General features: G+C 35.9%; 1 pseudogene; it reads right to left on the minus strand.

The window, feature by feature from the left end:
• Nucleotides 1-466: 466 nt before the first annotated feature.
• LOC140502341 (complement component 1 Q subcomponent-binding protein, mitochondrial pseudogene) lies at nt 467-10,469 on the minus strand (annotated as a pseudogene).
• Nucleotides 10,470-20,098: the final 9,629 nt, after the last annotated feature.

Raw genomic sequence — 20,098 nt, forward strand, 5'->3', positions numbered from 1 at the left:
TCACTAAATTCCACCCCTGGATTACATCTTTTCATTTCCACATTTCAGCCTCCCCCATTTCCCTTCTCATCTTCATTTACTTTATTCTTTATTTAATAAAGGAAATGTCAAGCCAAAAAAAAATACTCTTAAATCTCCTCCCTGTTTGTCTGCATAAGAGAGTATGAGAAAGGGTTTTTTTTTTTCACCAGTTGCTAAAAGAAATGACAAAAGCATGAGTCTGAAGATTCTAAAAGTCTCATTAACTAAGACCTAGTCTGGGCTAATGGACTTTATCCAAATCCTTTGTGAATGAGACCTGGCTTGGCAGTTCTTTTGACATACAGGAAAAGATCTCAGAACAAAGAAAAATAGTAGATTTGCTGATTTTCATGTGGCCAACATCCCTCACTGTGCTCTCTGAGAAATGTTGTCTCTGACATTAGCCACCAGTGTGAATTATAATTTCTGTGGAAACAAAATTCAATCATGCCTTAACACCAAGATCAGTCAGGAAGTCCATCAAGTGGTTTTACAGGACCCAGTCCAGGGAATGTGTGTTGAGTGTGTAGTTTGAAGCCTTCAAGTGCGATTTGTTGGTGGGCTGAAAGGTAACTTTCCAGATGGAGAAAATGTCACTCTCATCCTCTCTCTCCTGTCTTCTGAATGGTGGCAGTCTAACACTGAGGCCTTCTTTGTATCATCCTTTACATCACCCACTATGAAATTCTGGGCTGACATAAGTTCAGACTCTTGCTGTTCTTGGGGTTTCTCTTGCTGTGGTGGCACATTGTCAAATGTCAGTGGGTTACTCTTGTTAATATTGAATGTGACTGTAATCATCTCACCAGTTGATCTCTAGACTTACTTGGCTTCTGTACGTTGAACACCAAGTTCCCAATCCCCAGGCATGTTGGGGAAGGATATGCTTTTCTGGATTTTCCTCTCTTTAATTTCATCTGTCAGGAATTTGGCAAAGGCCTTGTCTCTCCTAGGTGTGGAGCTCCCTGGCATGTGCAAGAGCACAGGTCACATTTGTTTTGGAGGAGTTGTTGGACACAAGTGTGGTCACAGGGTGTCAGGCCACAAGTGGTGCTTCCTTCCAGTAGGCTTCAGAAGGCATAGTGGTGGCAGCCATGGCAGGGTCCAGAGTCCAGGGTGCAGCAGCAGGAGCAGGAGAACTGGGGCTAAGACGGAAAAACACAGAGAGATTGGTAACGACCATGGAGAATGGAAGAACAGCAAGAAAATTTTAACATAAGGAAACCAAGAAAATAATAGGAAAACTATACCACAGAAGCAGAGCCATAGATTTTTAGACTATTCGATATGTAATCTTACCTACAGTTGCCTCTTCAGACTTGTGTAGCATACATAAGTGGCAAAACTCTTAAATCTTGAGCATGACTATTTTTTTATTTTTATTTATTTATTTGACATTCATTTTAACAAAATTTTGGGTTCCAAATTTTCTCCCCTTTTATTCCCCCCCCCCCAAACACCAAGGATTCTAATTGCCCCTATGACCAATCTGCTCTCTCTTCTATCATCCCTCTCTGCCCTTGTCTCCATCTTCTCTTTTGTCCTATAGGGCCAGATAACTTTCTGTACCCCTTTACCTGTATTTCTTATTTCCTAATGGCAAGAACATTACTTGACAGTTGTTCCTAACACTTTGAGTTCCAACTTCTTTACCTCCCTCCCTCCCCACCCATTCCCTTTGGAAGGCAAGCAATTCAATATAGGCCAAATCTGTGTAGTTTTGCAAATGACTTCCATAATAGTTGTGTTGTATAAGTCTAACCATATTTCCCTCCATCCTATCCTGTCCCCCATTACTTCTATTCTCTTTTGATCCTGTCCCTCCCCATGAGTGTCAACCTCGAATTGCACTCTCCTCCCCATGCCCTCCCTTCCATCATTCCCCCCACCCTGCTTATCCCCTTAACCCCCACTTTCCTGTATTGTAAGATAGGTTTTCATACCAAAATGAGTGTGCATTTTATTCCTTCCTTTAGTGGAATGTGATGAGAGTAAGCTTCATGTTTTTCTCTCACCTCCCCTCTTTACCCCTCCACTAATAAGTCTTTTGCTTGCCTCTTTTATGAGAGATAATTTGCCCCATTCAATTTCTCCCTTTCTCCTCCCAATATGTTTCTCTCTCATTGCTTGATTTCATTTTTTTAAGATATGATCCTATCCTCTTCAATTCACTCTGTGCATTCTGTCTCTATGTGTGTGTACGTGTATGCATGTGTGTGTGTGTAATCCCACCCAGTACTCAGATACTGAAAAGTTTCAAGAGTTACAAATATTGTCTTTCCATGAAGAAATGTAAACAGCTCAATTTTAGTAAGTCCCTTATGACTTCTCTTTGCTGTTCACCTTTTCATGGTTCTCTTCATTCTTGTGTTTGAAAGTCAAATTTTCTTTTCAGCCCTGGTCTTTTCGTCAAGAATGCTTGAAAGTCCTCTATTTCATTGAAAGACCAATTTTTCCCCTGAAGTATTATACTCAGTTTTGCTGGGTAGGTGATTCTTGGTTTTTGTCCTAGTTCCTTTGGCTTCTGGAATATCGTATTCCATGCCCTTCAATCCCTTAATGTAGAGGCTGCTAGATCTTGTGTTATCCTGATTGTATTTCCACAATACTTGAATTGTTTCTTTCTAGATGCTTGCAATATTTTCTCCTTGACCTGGGAACTCTGGAATTTGGCCACAATGTTCCTAGGAGTTTCTCTTTTTGGATCTCTTTCAGGTGGATTCCTGTTCTGTGGATTCCTTGAATATTTATTTTGCCCTCTGGTTCTAGAATCTCAGGGCAGTTTTCCTTGATAATTTCATGAAAGATTATGTCTAGGCTCTTTTTTGTATCATCGCTTTCAGGTAGTCCCATAATTTTTAAATTGTCTCTCCTGGATCTATTTTCCAGGTCAGTTGTTTTTCCAATGAGTTATTTCACATTATCTTCCATTTTTCCATTCTTTTGGTTTTGTTTTGTGATTTCTTGTTTTCTCATAAAGTCATTAGCCTCCATCTGTGCCATTCTAATTTTGAAAGAACTATTTTCTTCAGTGAGCTTTTGAATCTCCTTTTCCATCTGGCTAATTCTGCTTTTGAAAGCATTCTTCTCCTCATTGGCTTCTTGAACCTCTTTTGCCAATTGAATTAGCCTATTTTTCAAGGTGTTATTTTCTTCAACATTTTTTTGGGTCTCCTTTAGCAGGGTGCTGACCTGCTGTTCATGCTTTGACTTCATGTCTCTCATTTCTCTTCCCAGTTTTTCCTCCACCTCTCTAACTTGATTTTCAAAATTCTTTTTGAGCTCTTCCATGGCCTGAGCCCATTGAGTGGGCTGGGATATAGAAGCCGTGACTTCTGTGTCTTTGCCTGACGGTAAGCATTGTTCTTCCTCATCAGAAAGGAAGGGAGGAAATGCCTGTTCACCAAGAAAGTAACCTTCTATAGTCTTATTTCTTTTCCCTTTTCTGGGCATTTTCCCAGCCAGTGACTTGACCTCTGAATATTCTCCTCACACCCACCTCACCTCCTGATCCTCCCAGCCAGTGCTTGTGGTCTGAGATTCAAATGCTGCTTCCAGCCTTAGGGCTTTTTGCGGGGGCAGGGCTGCTATTTAGTGTGAGATTAAGTTCAGGTGCTGAGGTTGGGGCAGGGCTGCCTCTCAGGCTCAGTTACCTCAGGGGGTTTATGCACAGAACTTCAACAATGGATCCAGGCTCCTGCCTGCTTGGGGAACCCTGATCTGCCGCTGCCTCTCAGCTTCTTCCTCCCGAGGGGGCCTGAGTTATGGGGGCACCCCACTCCCCTCTCGATCTGCCAAAGAGACTCTCTCACTGACCCCTGTCACCTGTGGGTGGAGGGACTTGTGCGGCCGCTGGAGATCCCGTCCCTGAAGCCTGCTCGGATCTGTACCTCTCGGTGCCGTGGCCATGGCAGGTCTGGGCTGGGCTCCGCGTCTGCAGCGTGATGGACCTTTTGCGAGAGGTTTGCAGGTCCCTCTGGAACAGAAATCTCCTTCGTTCCACTGTTCTGTGGCCTCACTGCTCCAGAATTCGCAGTGAGTTACTTTATACAGATGTTGTATGGGTTGTGGGTTTGGAGCTATGTGTATTTGCGTCTTTCTACTCTGCCATCTTGGCTCCACAACATCTCTATTTTTAATGAAAAAAAATTTTTTTTTCCCCACTGATGCCACATCAATGGATAAAAAAAAAAAATAAAAGAAAAACAAAATCCTTGTGACAAGTATACATAGTCAAGTAAAACAAATCCCTTCTTTGGAGATGTGAATATATTTTTCCCATAACTTACAACCATGGAAGCCTGCGTTGTTTTGTTTATTTTCTCCCCTTGAGAGCTGCCTATTTTTATTCTTATGGCATTTATCTAGTGAGAGAATAGCTATTACTCTTACACATTTGAATCAGTTCCTTATAGAGTTTTGAATTTAGACCATTATCATAGAAACTTGTATCAGAGTTTTTTCCCAGTTGTTTCTTTTTTCTGCTTAGTGTTATTGGACTCATTTTTAGAAATATATTGTTTTTAATTCATTAGTCTTTCTTTTAATATGTGCCCAAAATGCTCTTTTATTCCCTATCATTCATTCTTTCTATTGTTTGGTCACGGACTTTTCTTCTGTCTGTAGATGTAATGGGTCATCCAGGTCTGGAGTCAAGACTCACCTTCATAAGTTCAAGTCTGGCCTCAGATACTTATTAGCTGTATTACCTTAGACAAGTTGCATAATCCTGTTTGCCTTGTCTGTAAAAAGAGCTGGAGAAATAAATGGCAAACCACTACCTTATCTTTGCCTAAATGGGGTCATGATGAGTAAGATATGACTGAAAAAAACAGCAACGAATAGATAATACTGTCCATAGTTTTCTATGTTGCTTTTTATATTTCAATCACAAAGCCATTTAGACTTTATCTTGGTATTGGTTGTGAGATGTTGGTCTAAATCTGAATTCTTCTAGAATTCAGTCTAGTTTTCCAATAGTGAGTTTTTAATCTCAGTAGCTTACATCTTTGTGTTTATTAAATACTAAGTTTACAAATACTAAATATCTATACATTTTTAACTGTAGGTTGTGCCAACTGTATTCCAGTGTATGATTCATTTTTAATGAGTATCAAATTGTTTTGAGATTTACTACTTCTAGTTTAATAGCTGATATTGTTAGGCATCCTTTGTTAATGCTTCTTTTAATTATTTCCCTTGAACTTCTTTTTCTTTTTTCCCTTACTATTAATGTCATTAATATTTTTCTAATTCTATAAAGATATCCTTTGGTTTTTTGATTGGTATGAGAATGTATAAGTAAATTAATATATTGACACGTTCTATTCCTAAGCAATTATTTTTTCAAATTACTTAGGATTATATTTCCTCAAACATTAATTTATTTTTGTTTTTATATAGTTCTTATATGGAAGCTAGGCAGGCAGAATCATAAATGTTTTATATGTTACGTAGTTGCTTTAAATGAAATTCCTCTTTCTTTCCTTGCTAGGTTTAATTGGCTTTACATGGAAAATTCTAATCATTCGTGTGGATTTATAATGTCTAATGCAAGTTTGGTGAAGTAATCAATTATTTCAATTGATTCTAGTTGACTCTTTGGAGTTTTTTAAGTCAAACGTCATATCATCATCAAAAACTGTTACATTTGTATCTCCCCGTTGTGTAATTAACACTTACTGAATACTTATTGATTGACTTGAATTATGGGACTCCCACCTATTTAACCATACACCCTCGACTACTTGATTAGAGTGGTAGGGGAATAAAACTTATGTAAGATCATGATCTCACTAATAGTAGTTATGGATAGTTATGACAAATTTAACTTCATTCTAAAACTGTGGGATAAGGCTCTAGCCAGAATTAATGAAGAGAAACCAGCGAAATGATTGCTACACAAGTTGCCTATGGTTTTCAATTCCAAATCTAAAAGAGTGTAGTCAAATTGTCCCTTTCAGTGATGCACATTTTAGCTTTGTCCTCAAATCATTCATTATTTCTTCTGTAGATACAAGAAGAGAAATTCAGAAGAGATCCTGCTATTTTACCGCATGGCCATTTCAAGGGAATTGCATGGAATGGGCACTATAATTGGAAGAAGGATTCACACCAGTGATATGTATGTGTACTGAAATTTGGAAAAGGAATATAAAACTGATAAACAATGAAATTGGTTTGTTTGAAGGAAACTGGGTATTCTGTTCCTTAAACTTGGCTTGTAAATAGGATTGAAATGAATTCTCTTTTTAAATTTGTCTTAGAGGATCTTTCTGTCTTAGAATGAATTCTTTCTTATGACTGGAACACTCAAGTACACATTAATAAATATTTGTACCCACTAACAAGAACAAAAAGTTATGGCTTATGAGAAAGTATCACTCTATTCAGTTTTAACTTAAGTATTTCCCTAAAGGTTAAATCCTTTAGTTTTATATCCATGTACATGTATCTTCCACATAGGATCTTCTTGAAATCATGTTCTTTCATTTCTGTATTTGCATGCCCAATGCTTATGACAATGTTTGTACAGCAACTACTTAACAGATATTTTATTCATATTCATATTTTATGATGCTTATCTTCATTTATTGTTCATTATGTATGTAATCTTTACCTGACTTGGATTTGTCAGATACTCTTATACGATTATTAAACTAAACTATATTTGCAAAAATGCTTTCTAATTGAGTTAATTATTCATTAATTGGTAAATTGTGATTCACGTGGTTGTCTTTAAAGTGAAATTTCCCCTAAGTAATCAATATAAAAGGAGAATATTTGTAAAAGAATAAGGCTTATTGCAGTATTAAAAATGAGACTATCCATGAAGGAATTATCCTAGAGGCATTGTCAACTAATATATGAAGATAATGTATACGTGTATGTGTGTGGGGGGGGGGGGGCTGGTGTGAGGGGGAGAGGGGTTAGGAATTTGAGTTTCTAAGAAGGAACAGGAATCAGTGGAAATGGAGTCCAGAATAGGCACCTGGTGGTGATAGTACAGTCAAAGGGTGTGTGAAAGTGAGAGAATGGGGTGAAAATGTGAAAGATAAGCTTTTCCAGCTTCACAATTTGCCTTGGGATTGACTCTGACCTGAACATTTCTGATAATATTATAAGTCTCAATTAGTACAGCATGTCACCCCTTTTATATGAACTCACTTTAGAAGCTAGGTATTAAAAACCTTGTTACCAGCTGAAATTTTTAACATATATTTCTGATCATCAGCATTTTAGGTTATTGTAAAATTAGTCACATAAACATAAAATTAACTCCCAGTAGAATTTTAGATTATTATTATTTTTGAAGCTAAATTTTCAGAAAGAATTTTGAATGTCAAGTATATTCTTAAAAAATGAAGCATAGTGTATTTGTTTTATGTTAACCTCTGGTGTTTTTCAAAGATGATTCATTTGTGACTAAACTTATTATTTTTCTCTAAGTGCAAGGCTGTGATTTGAACATATTATTTTCTTCCTGGCCTTTTGTTTTCTTATTTGCCTCTTAGATTGTCAGCATGCTGAGCCAAGATGACATTTACCCCCTAGATTCTGAATAGCCCCCACTGAACCTACTGCATGGTTTTCATTAATTTTTTTCAATAATAAATAACAATAAATGTTTTACTATTAGTTGTTCCTATGTAGAAAATATCTTATCAGTGCCTTAATGACTTACAAGTATATATGACTCCTTTAAAAGAACATAAAACAAAAGGATATTTTTATACTTACAACTCAAATTTCAGGCAAGAGATTACACATAGCTTTTAATCTTCTGACTTTCTTAACAATTGAATGTTTAATCTCTGCTAATGCTTTCACCCAGACCACTATCCTCCCATGAAGCTCATGGGAGAGTTTCATTGACTTTTTTAAAGGACAATGGCCTAGATTTTTAAAAGTAGTCTTAGAAGCCAAATTTGAAATCCATTTTGTTTGATTTTTCAACTAGTTTCCCAGGTATCTGGAGAAGTCAAAAAAGTTAAAAGTTCAGTTCTATATTTGGAGATCATGTTTCTCAAGCAGTTTCTAAATCGAGAAAAGAAACATTCTCCCTCAATAACTTGTCTTAATAAGAATAATATAAAAGCTTCTGAATTTTTAAAGACAATTAAAACAGACTTCAAACTTTCATGTCTTCAAACTAACTGCCATAGTTCACATTTTTAGTCTTTCTCCACAAGCATTTTTAAAACTGTTTGTTCATTCTATTAATCTAGTTTTCCATTGCTCCAAATTACTTTGTTTTAACCTTAAGAAAACAGTTCTAAGCAAGTTCAGTCTTAATTAAAAGTGAAATAGGGATACCTTCCTACCTCCCCATATAATCACCTTTCTACTATGTCCTTTCTTTTTCTCTGACATACTTCTACACCCTCCTCGCTCGCAGAATTCTGATACATACCTATGCCTTTAACTTATACAACTTTTGAGTACTTGTATTTTAAGAAAACTGAGATGCCTCTGAGAAAACAAGTTATAAACAATTAGACTTGGTTGGAAGATGTGTGGATATTTTTGAGTTATTGTCTATGCCTGTGATGCTTATAATTCTCTCTTCTATGTAGAAAACCATTTAATTCACTAATTAATAACTCTGATGCTTCAAGAACTTGACCAGACAAATTGGCATGACTCTTTGAAGTATTTGGGATCACTTCAGGCCTTCTTAGACTAAGATAATAATGCAGTAGCCAGTTACAGTTTCTCCCTACATTTCCAAACTATATTTTCAAAGATCCCTGTCTTCATCGGGAAAGTTACATGCAGTCTTGTAGTTACTTTGAGTTCCTAAACTTGATGGAATAACCTCCATGATTAATGAAAACCCTGGGATTCTGTCTCCAAGTCTTCACATTTGCTTCAATCATCAATCTCTCTCTCTCTCTTCTCTCTCTCTCTCTCTCTCTCTCTCTCTCTCTCTCTCTCTCTCTCTCTCTCTCTCCCTCTCTCTGTCTCTCTCTGTCTCTCCATGATCATTGATCATTGGCTTGAATACAGATGTCAAGATCTCATAGTAGCAGTGCATGTCCTATTGAATTTACTGAATGAGCTATTACCTGGGTCACAATATGCAATATGTTTTGGAGGTCAGTATGTGTGAATTGTCATACTTCATTATCTAAGGCAATGCTCCTACCATTCATTAGATCTTTTGAGGCAAAGATATGTGCTATTTGAAGCTGGAGTCAATTACTCATCCTTTTATCTAAGACAACTGTATCTGGGTATAATGATCCTGTTACTACTGATGTCCACTCAAATGTAGCAAGTTCATCTATATCTTAATGGTCATGGACTTTAGTGATTGTTGAATTATGTGATGAGGTTGCTAATCTACCAGGTCAATCATTATCAAACATGTTACAGATATATTTTGAAGGGCAGGATTTTGCCCCCTTACACTCCTTAAATGTGATTAGGTAAGCAATCACGAGTTGATTAAATATTACTTGCTATGCACTGAGGATACAGAAGCAAAAATAAAGCAGTCCTTGATCTCAAGAAGCTTATATTCTTTTAAGTAATATAGTATATGAAGGCATAAAATTTAAAGAAATTTAAAGTAATGTGGGAGCCAGAATGAATTGGTCAGATTAATTTATTGTTATCATTATTTTTAATTATAGAGACTCTGACTTTGAGACTGTTTGTGAATAATAATAAAAAAAAAAACAGGAGAGAGGAAAGGAGAGAAAACAGAAGTTCTAGTCCTAATTTCTTCTGGTTTCTGAGTCTAGCCATCTTAGAACCTACTGAAATGAATCAACATTTAGGGAAACTCCTTATTTTGATAGATTTCATTTTATTTTTATCAATGAACAAAATTCCCTTCTCTCATTCATTTTCCCCTTCCTACCTCTGTAAAGAAAAAAACAAAAACAACAAATCCCTGAAAACCAACATACCTAACTGGGCAATACTGTCCACTTTAGTTTCTTGGTCCAAAATGTTTCATAATTCATATTGAGTCCAACAGCTTTGTCAGAAGATAGGCAATAGTCTTCATTCATGGTCATCTCGGATGAAGGTTGGTAATGGCATCAATTAGAAGCAGAGTCTTTCAGAAGTCCACTTTTTCATGCCTAGTAGTACTCAGGTGAGAGTAGGTCATTAAGAGATATTTCTTAAAATTGAAAAAAGACTACCAGAGAAAGGCTTTCCTGGGATGGAGGAACTCAGATAAAATGTGAGATGCCCTTCATTTCTCTGGGAGAGCTATATCCTTTCTTCTTTGAGCTCAGATTAAGTACTTTGTGTGCTGACTAATACCAACGAAGCACACGTTCCACCACATCTCCATCTCTTTGGAAGACTTGGTAGGTTCCATAGATGTTGATAGAATGTTGATTTCCTTCTGCTTTAACACTTATGCAAATGTGCATGAGCTGCTGATTGACTTTATTGCAGAGCCCTTTCTGTTTTTGTTGTCCTTCCATTCTTGAAGAAGATCAAAATAAGGTCAGCACTTTCCTTCCCAGTCTCCCAAACACTGAGCTAGCTCTTGTAAGGAGTACTGTCAACCTCATTATCAGTGTGTATATCCCTGGAAAGTAATATTCCCAAGGTAAGTGAATTTCTCTACAGCATTCATGACACAAGTCTTAGGGAGAAATAGAGTTGGAAATAGCTACAGCAGTGGTCACTTACTACTGAAGATGTTGATTTCATTACCTTATCATCAGCATTGTCTCAGTTTACCTAAAAGCAATAAAACTTTGTGGATGCACCCTCATAGCAACATTGGAATTTAGTAGACTATGTGATTGTAAGAAGAGACAGACAGGAAGTGAGTGATTGGCAATGTGTGGTGCAGATTGCTGGACTGATTAGATTTACTCTGTAGTACCAATTCCATTTTGAAGAGGACCAGTGCTGACATAGACATCCTATAGAAACTAAATATTGGCATTCAACAAAAGTTGTGACCCCAAGGCAAAATGACTACCAGAAGAATTAATGTCGGTAAATTAGAACTCTTCTCTGTCAGTTTGTTGCTAACTTGGAGTGAAAGTTGAGCCAAAACACAGTTGGTGACAGTGGAGCTGAAAAGGAGAGAACAGCTTTCAGAGAGTTGGTGTACAGCACTGCATTTGCTCATCGGGGTCAGAACACTCGCAAACAACAAAACTGGTTGGATGAAAATGATGGGGAAATACAGAAGTTGCTAAATGAAAAACCCAGAACTCCACAGTATCTACCAGGAGGATAGTTCATGCATCTCTAAGAAGGCATTTAATTCCATCAAAAGCAATTTAGAGTCCTTAGAACCAATAAGCGTTTGTTTTCAGGGTTGAAGTAGTCAGGCTCAAAGTGGTCAGGCTCATAGGCTTCTGCCTTGTAGGCTTCTGCGTCATAGGCTCCAGGTCAGTAGGTGGCAGGTCCTTAAGCTCTGGTCCTGAAGGCCCCTGCTTTGGCCCCTGCTTTTCAGCCCCAGCTTTGGCTCGGGCCTCGAAGACACAGGCCTTGAAGGCTTTGGTTTCTTCCTCTGCCTCTGCAGCTTCTGCTTCTGCCTCAGCCATCTTGCAGGCCTCTGCCTCTACCTCTGCCATGGGCTTTCTGCATTCTTATGCTTGTTGAGGGTGGCTGAAGTCCTGCTCAGTCAATTCTGCTTATTCCTAAAGGCCACTCATGTTTGCAGCCCCATGCAGGTATGGCAATAGTTTTTGAAACTCCTTTTTGTTAAAGAATTTTATGTATGAGACAGCTGCAGGTACTGATTCATCACCCATAGAATCCCCTCCCATCCTCCAACTTCCATTGCACATTCATGGCCTTTTTGGCTTGACATAACTTTGACCAAAAAGTTTCTTCCTTTAACTTCTAATTGACTGTGGAAAGAACTGGAAGGCAGAGGAATTCATGCCCAGAAGCAAAATTTGTATGAAACTTTGGGTAATTAAGTCATTTTGAGTAAATGAGATCCTACCACTTTATATTTTTAGAGGTAAATAACCTTCCTGAAAGGGCATACTAAGTATGGATACTCATTTTCTGTGCAAAGAAAACAGCCAGCAGATATTTCCATATCTGAGTTCAGCAAAGATGCATCTCAGAACCATTTGGAAGACATTTTTCTTCAGCTACAAGCTCCCAGTATAGACTGGTAATTACTGGTGTCAGAAAGGTTAGAATAAAGAGGGTATTATGGGTGGTGGTAGTCACCCCTTCACACATGCAGATATGCATATGTATATTTTTATACATATGTGTGTATCCATATGTCCATCCATATGTTTTTATCCTTGAGTCTTTTTAACCAGTACTCCACCTCCAATTCTCAACCCATTATGTAGTGAATGTTGAGACAAGACAAAATAAAACAAAATAGAAGACAATATAATACATAATCCAAGAATCACTTGTTAATAATCACTTATTGACATGGATATTTTAAATAGAATAATAATCTGGAAGTTGAATGACAGGTCTCTAGTTCTGGTCATTATAAGAGAAAGTCACAGCATATTAAAGAGCAGTTGGTTAAATTTATCATAGGAAACTGAAGTAGAAGACTGTGGATTTATTATGTGTTGTGTCAGAGATATTATACTATGAAGAATTACTAGATAAAGAATAAAAAGGCACAGAATAAACACGGACCAAAAGAATATATTTGAAAAGTGTCAACTATCAATTTCTTGGGGTTTTACTTCTAAAAGGTAATTATTAGATAAAATAATTGCTCATACTATGCCTACTTCAAGGTTATTCCTAGGGTAATACCACTAGTGACTAAATTGGGTGCACACTAAAAGCAGTCACTAGGGGACAGTCAAAAGTTTGCTTTAAAAAAAATCATTTTTGGCTACCTCTCTTTCAGATTTCATTAAGTTGGATTGTCTGCCCAGAAATTAGTTGAAGGGCCTTTAATCCAGAGATTAAAACTGGGATCAAAACTATTCGACCTGGGGTGAATCTGGTCAGAAGTTTTTACTTAGAGTATAAATATAAAACTTTTCATAGCCAGGTGAATCTTCTGTAATAGAAATTTCTTTTCTATTTAGGCCACAGTTAAAACAAAATCCAATGTTCTACCTATGCTACAGGCCATAGACCAATAAGAGATCTCCAAGGTATTGACTAACTCTTACTTTTTTCTCTGAAGATCTATTCCCTGACCCCTTGCAATAGCTTTGCACTCTTGGATACTTTCAATTTTTGCCCCAAAGCAAGTAAGGGGAATGTATTTCATGCCATCTATGCCAAATTTTTAATTTTTTTAAGTGAATTAAGCAATACAAAAATCTTGCCCAGAATTCAAACTAAACCTAATTTACTAATATGTTGCTTTTGTTTGAGTGTGGTCCACAACTGAATTTTTCCATGGGTCAGAGATATTTGAAAGAAAAGTTATTTCACACACATCCCTTAGGTGTTTGTTCTATCACTACTGTTCATTTTAAATTAAGAGCATCTCAGGTCAGGAAGCATGTATTGTGATAACTTGTCTTGTGCTATGCATTAGCCCTTGTTCATAACACTGAGCACATTCAATAAATACTATATGATGACAGTGAACTAAGGGAATAGTTCCTATGTTCTGGGGAAATGAAAATATTGAAACTTCGAATTAGGTCTTGTTCAGGGCAATAACATCTAGTAATCCAAAGGGAGGATCCGAAAAGTCTATTCAGAACTCTTTCTTCCATGTACTTCATTGCCTCAAGTTTATATTACCTTGGAGCTAGCACATGTATACATTCTTCTGTATTAAATTTTATTGTTTCTATTAGCAACCATTTATTTTCTCTCCCATCCACCCACCCCAACTGGAAAAAAAAATGCAACAAAAAAGATAGTAAAGAAAAGAAATTGTTCCTTTGGTCATGTTAAAAAATGTATATTTTATTCTGCCTACTGAATTCCTCGTTTGTACATAAAGCAGTGGGTAGAGTTATATATCATAAGCTCAATGGAGCCTTGGTTCGTTATTGCACTTATCTAAGCTAGATGGTGCAATGAATAAAGTATAAGACCTCAAGTCAGGAAGAGCTGAGTTCAAATTTGGCCTCAGCTATTTACTAGTTATATCAAGTCATTTAACATGTCTGTCCTACTTTCTTCATTGATAAGATAAGGAAAATAATACCTCCTATTTCACAGAGTGGTTGGAGAATAAAATGATGTTATATTTTAAAAGTACTTTTCCAACTATAAAGTACTGTATAAATTAGTTTATTGTTTTTGTTAGTGCTACAAAAATTTATTTGGTAAAACAAAGAAAGTGCAAATTTAAAATACTAATATCACTTTAAAATTTCAGGCAGCAGTACTTTACTTTGAGTACTCATTCAATAAGAAGAAAATGTGATAAAAATATCTGTACTCATTACAGGTTGTTATAAATTATCATGTGGAAATGTCATATTTTATTGCTTCTCCATCACTATATTCTCCATATTTCTTAATGTCAAGCAGCAAATCAGAGGATTATTTCCAAATAATCTAAAACTTTAAAAATATAGTTTTGTCAACATTTACTTTCAAATTTGAGAATGTACAATTTTCATGTCAAGATAAAATATTTCTATACAAAAATGATGAGCAAAAAAGTGTAAGCTTGTGTCTGAAATAAAGTGTTAGAATCGATGAAATATAGGAGAAAATTGACTTCACAATGGAAAATATAAAATTGTTCATGCTTTCAATGCATAAAGATGTCTTACTTTTTAATTACTCAGACAGGGGTTAGGCAATGAGTTCTGTTCTGAGTTACAAAACTTATGCAAAATGCAGAAAGGGATGAGTACAGATTCAAGGAAGAAGATTTCTATGGTTAAACATTATGCAGCTGTACCTAATAAAAGTCAATTTGCAAATATAATCAAATTAATTTAGAGTGAAAAAATATGAAATAAAGAATGAGCATAAGGTAATGTCATTTACTTTGCATGACTAGACAATGCTGAGCTGTAACAGTATAGCAGTTATGGTATGTGACATCAAGGAACTGTTGAAAATTAATACAGTGATAATTTTTGCTATAACAGTTTTAACTAGTTAACTTCTTAAGACAGTTCTATGTAAGAAGTTAGTGTCAACATTTTATTAAGAAGAGTGATAAAATAGGCAGTATCGAGTTAGGTCACAATTGTGGTAAGAGATTAAGCCAGACCACTTGCAAGTAATTTGGCACTGTATTTTCTGAGATCTAAAAGGGAAGAATAGTTGCGATTATATGTCATGTCATCTGCAAAAAGAGATACTTTTATCACCTCATTCTCTATTTTGAATCCTATTTCCTTTTTCTTCTCATATTGCTATTGGTAGGATTTCCAATACAATAATGAAAAATATTGTTGACAGTAAACTTATTGCTAGATGTTATTAAACTATTTTTTTTAGTAGAGTCTTGTGGCAGATTTAAGGAGAGATACTCAAACCATGGTAAGCCTCCAGTGATTAGGAAAAGTATCACTGCATTATTAAAGTCCTCTCAGAAACATTCTTATCAGGGACATTTCTCTCTGTTGTCTTTCTGAGTATTCTGATGCAACATCAAAATCTTTATTCCCAAAGGATTTATTTCTCTCTACTCTCCCATCTTCAATCATTTACAAGCATTCATCAAGTCATTACTATGTGCCATGCCCTGGGGAAACACAGACAAAGAATCACTTCTTAGTCAGGTCCAGTTCAGCTGTTAATGCCTCCAGGAAGCTTTAACTAATCCCCTGGGTTGGAAATGATGATTTTCCCCTCTTTAAGTCTCTCTGGTAACTCAGCTTGGTCATTCCTCTGTGAAGAATCATTTTCAAACCTGAATTCTGATTATTTGTTTTTCTGTCTCATTGTCCTACAAGAGTCTAAGCTCCTTGAGGTCAGGGACTCTTCTTTTTCATCTTTGTATCCCTAGTGCCTAGAAAAATGACTTTCACATATTGAGTAAGGAATTCAATAAACATTTATTAAAATGTTGTTAGGTCTTCAAAAACAGATTTTCATACCAAATTGAGTATGCATGTTATTCCCTCCTTAAGTCAAATATGATGAGAGTAAGCTTCACTTTTCCCCTCTCACCTGCCCCTTCTGCTTTTAAGGCACTTTTTTCCTCATTGGCATTTTGGACTTATTTGCCATTTGGGTTAGTCTATTTATAAAAGTCTTATTCTTCAGCATTTTTTTGGATCTCCTTTAGTGAGTTATTGACTTTCTTTTCATGATTTTCTTGCATCACTCTCATTTCTCTTCCCAATTTTTCCTCCCACTCTCTTACTTGATTCTCAAAATACTTTTTGAGCTCTCCCATGGCCTGATACAATTACATATTTTTTTTTAAAGTTTTGGATGCAGAAGTCTTGACATTTATATCTTTCTATGATGTTATACATTGTTCTTCCTCCTCTGAAAGGAAGGAGGAAAATACCTGTTCACCAAGAAAGTAACTTTCTATAGTCTTATTTTTTCTCTTTTCTTTTGGATATGTTCCCAGCCAGTTAATTGACTTTTGAGTCCTTTGTCAAATGGAGGGTATTCTCTGGGGATCTGTAAGTTCTCAGTTCCTCCAAAGTGGCACAGTTAGAGGAGAGGAGTTTACTCATCTTCTGGGCAGTGTTTTGTTCTGGGAGCAACCACAAACATTCTGCTGCCCTGGATCTGTGAGCAGAATTCCCTCTCCAGATCCCGTCCAGCTCCACCAGACAGTACTCTTCTTCACCCCAGGATGACCTCTCAGGGCTGAGATTTATATCAATAGCTCAATTTCCCCAGGGTCTTTAGGGAGAGGGCTCCTAAAATGGATGCTGCAGTGGCTTCTACTATCCTTGGCTCAGGCCTAGGGCTGGACCTTTCTCCGTTCTTACACAGGTGAAAGAGCTTTCTCACTGACCTTTGAAGCTGCCTTAAGCATTTGTGGGATGAGAAATCTGGGAACCACAGCTACTGCCCCTGATTCCATGCCCTACTGCTCCATGCCTGCTCTGGTCCTGTCCATGCCATTCTGCTCCTTGTGGCCAAGGCTGTGCTGTGCTCCATGGGCTGTGCTCAGCTTTGAGTCCGGTGTGATAGACCTTTCCTGTCAGCCTTCCAGGCTGCCTTGCACTGGAAATCCCTTTCACCCTGTCATTTTGTGACTTCTGCTGCTCTAAAATTTGTTTACAACAATTTTTTACAGATATTTTATGGGTCATGGGAGGAAAATTACAGCATGTCTGCCTTTCTACTCTGCCATCTTGACTCCATCACCTATAAATAGCTATTTTAACCATATTTAACCAAATTATGTAGTACTTTATTAGCATTATGTATTTATTAACATTTATTAATAGTTAAAGCACATTAATAATATGGAAACACAAATCTGAGTAATTCTATAGGTTTTCAAAATATTATACTTTCTTTTTGATTTGATCCTAGCAGTACTTTTTTCATTATGTGCAGGAAGTAAAATTATGCTCATTTTACAGATGACAAAAGGATTTGCCCAAAATCATAAAACTTGTAAATGGTAGAGTCCATTCTTCAACACTGAAATTTGAAACACTCTTTTCATTATATAGTAATTTAGATCCTATCATTTGAATTTACTCTCTCTATGACCTTGTACTCTCCATGCCTGACTGTCCTTGCCTTTTCAAAAAGGAGCTTGGACTATGTTGACTTCCTATACTAAAGTTTATGAACCCATGGTTATATAGAAATCTGTCGGTCATATAAATGTGAGTTATGCGAGAGGAGTGATGCAATATGATGAACTTATGGCATAATTACATCTCTGTAACCTGCAATTTGACCTTAACTAGGAATCCTGAAAGTATAAAATTCTTTGTCAGCAATGGAGGCCATCCATGCTTTGCCATCTGCAAATATATTGCTTTTACAGTCCAAGGTTTCATGGTCTATTCCCAGAAACCCAACTAAATATGCTCACTTCAATTATTTATAATTTACTCTTTAATTGCATTACATTTCACACTACCAAGGCTGTAAAAGAAGCAGATTATTTACATGTTCTGTAACACACCTAAATTTTTTATTTTCTATAATTCTTATTTCTTAATGATTAAGGTGGCTTATGTTAGGAAATCCAAGAGACATGATGAAATAGATTAGATGGACACTATCATTATTTCCTAATGATTTAGCATTGAAAAGAACAACTCAAAATTGCTGAAAATGGGTAAATAAGGCAACATTGCTGGTGCCATGTAATTTTCTATTTAGTATTTGCCAACAGGAAGATCTAGAATAATTGCTCCAATCATGTAATCATCATTATTCTGGATACAAAGTCAAGGTGAAGATAGTGACAGAGAAATCTTTATTAAAAAAACAAAAAAAAACAAAAAAAACTTCGCCAAGAAAGCTCTTGAGTTCATTATAAATTATCTCCCCAAAAGCAAAATCTCTTGTAGTTTATATGTGTACTTTTAATACCACATATTCTGAATGTCAATGATTTTAAGTAGACATGTATATTCATTTTGGGTTGGATTTTTTGTTTCTTAAAGTGGTAGATTTTTAGAACTCTGAAATATCACCAGCAAATAATCCACTGAAAATCATTAAGCCACAGGCTTAATATAATAGTGACATCCAGTGGCCATTTAAACTAATGACAGAGATAAGCTCCGATGTAATAGAATAATCTTTTAACATATTCAGGAGAATGGTTGTTTTGAAGTTTTCATGATTGCCCACTGAGGCTGTGCATGTGACAAATAGGCTTCATGTTGATCAAAACCTACCCACCAACACATTATACTACTCAAATATAAGCCCTATTTATTACAATTTATTGTTACACAACTTCATATTTTGTAAAAAGGATGAATTGATAGAACTTTTTAAAAAAATCTACATCTCTCAGTCTTCACTTTAAAATCCTATATACCATAGGAAATTAAACTTTAATCAACAATGGATAATACATATTAAAAATATTTTGATATATCAATGGACTTGTGATCATAATGGAATATTTCTTCCATTGATACAAATTACAACTCTTTCATGTCCTCTCCTCCTGTGTAGGATTTGTCTATGTACTCTGAGAATTCCTTCATAGGATATGCAGAAGACATATTTAGGATGTGTTTTGTTTTTAAGGACACTTGAAATTGCATGTATAACAATAGAACATGTAGACTGAACATCAGTTATTTCCGATGACACTATATTATTAACCTATTTTTTTCTGGTTACACATAATTCTAATTTTTAATTTTATGAACTATTATAATATCTTAAGTATAATAATGAATAAGGATTATAGATAGAAAGTAGAATTAGTCAGTGGCTAAATTTCTTGAGAACTATTTGTTCGATTGTATTCTGGATATTATGGGACCACAAAATAATATAGAACAACTTGTTTCAAGAGGCAGAAGTTATCTAGATTGGAAACAGGAATAACACAAATAAGATAATAACATGTTGTTTAGCATTGTATTACTTCAGGGTGTATCAATGTAGATTGTTATAATCCAAGAAGACTTTATGGAGAAAGTGGGATTTTAGTGGCTGCTAACACCCATAAAGATCAAAGTTATTATATAAGAGATGGAATCATTAATTATATCAACTCATTCAATTCCTATAATATATTAAGAACAAGAAAAGAGAAGCATTTGATGTTTTTGAAATGAACACATTTAAGTGCTTATTAAGTGAAAAACTATTCTTATAGATACATTTTTTTAAAATATGGAGAAGTAGGGCTTAATGTCTATCTTCACTTAGTAATTATTTTGGGAGAGGGAGAAGGAAAGAAGAGAAAGAGGAATAAAAGAAAGAAAAATATCTGGAAAGCAAAGGTGTGATAGTTGTTGAGAAGCAATTATTGGAATAGGCTCACAATTTTTTGGAAGAAAAAGAAGGATATGGAGACTATTAAGGCAGAAGAACAGTCCTGCTCCTTCTGTTAATTCTTCCTTCTTGTCTAACTTTCATTATTGGTGGGAAAATCTGGTTCTATGAAAAAGAAAATTCTGGGTCTCAAGCTTCATTAATAGTGATCACAGATAATGTAATCTCTTCTTTAAATATCCCAATGCTTCAGATTAATAAAAATTCCATATATTTTAAAGGAATGTTATTTTAGCATTGTGCTTCTGCAATTTTAACA

This window comes from Notamacropus eugenii, chromosome 4, assembly GCF_028372415.1.
Source record: "Notamacropus eugenii isolate mMacEug1 chromosome 4, mMacEug1.pri_v2, whole genome shotgun sequence".
Taxonomy (NCBI): Eukaryota; Metazoa; Chordata; class Mammalia; order Diprotodontia; family Macropodidae; genus Notamacropus; species Notamacropus eugenii.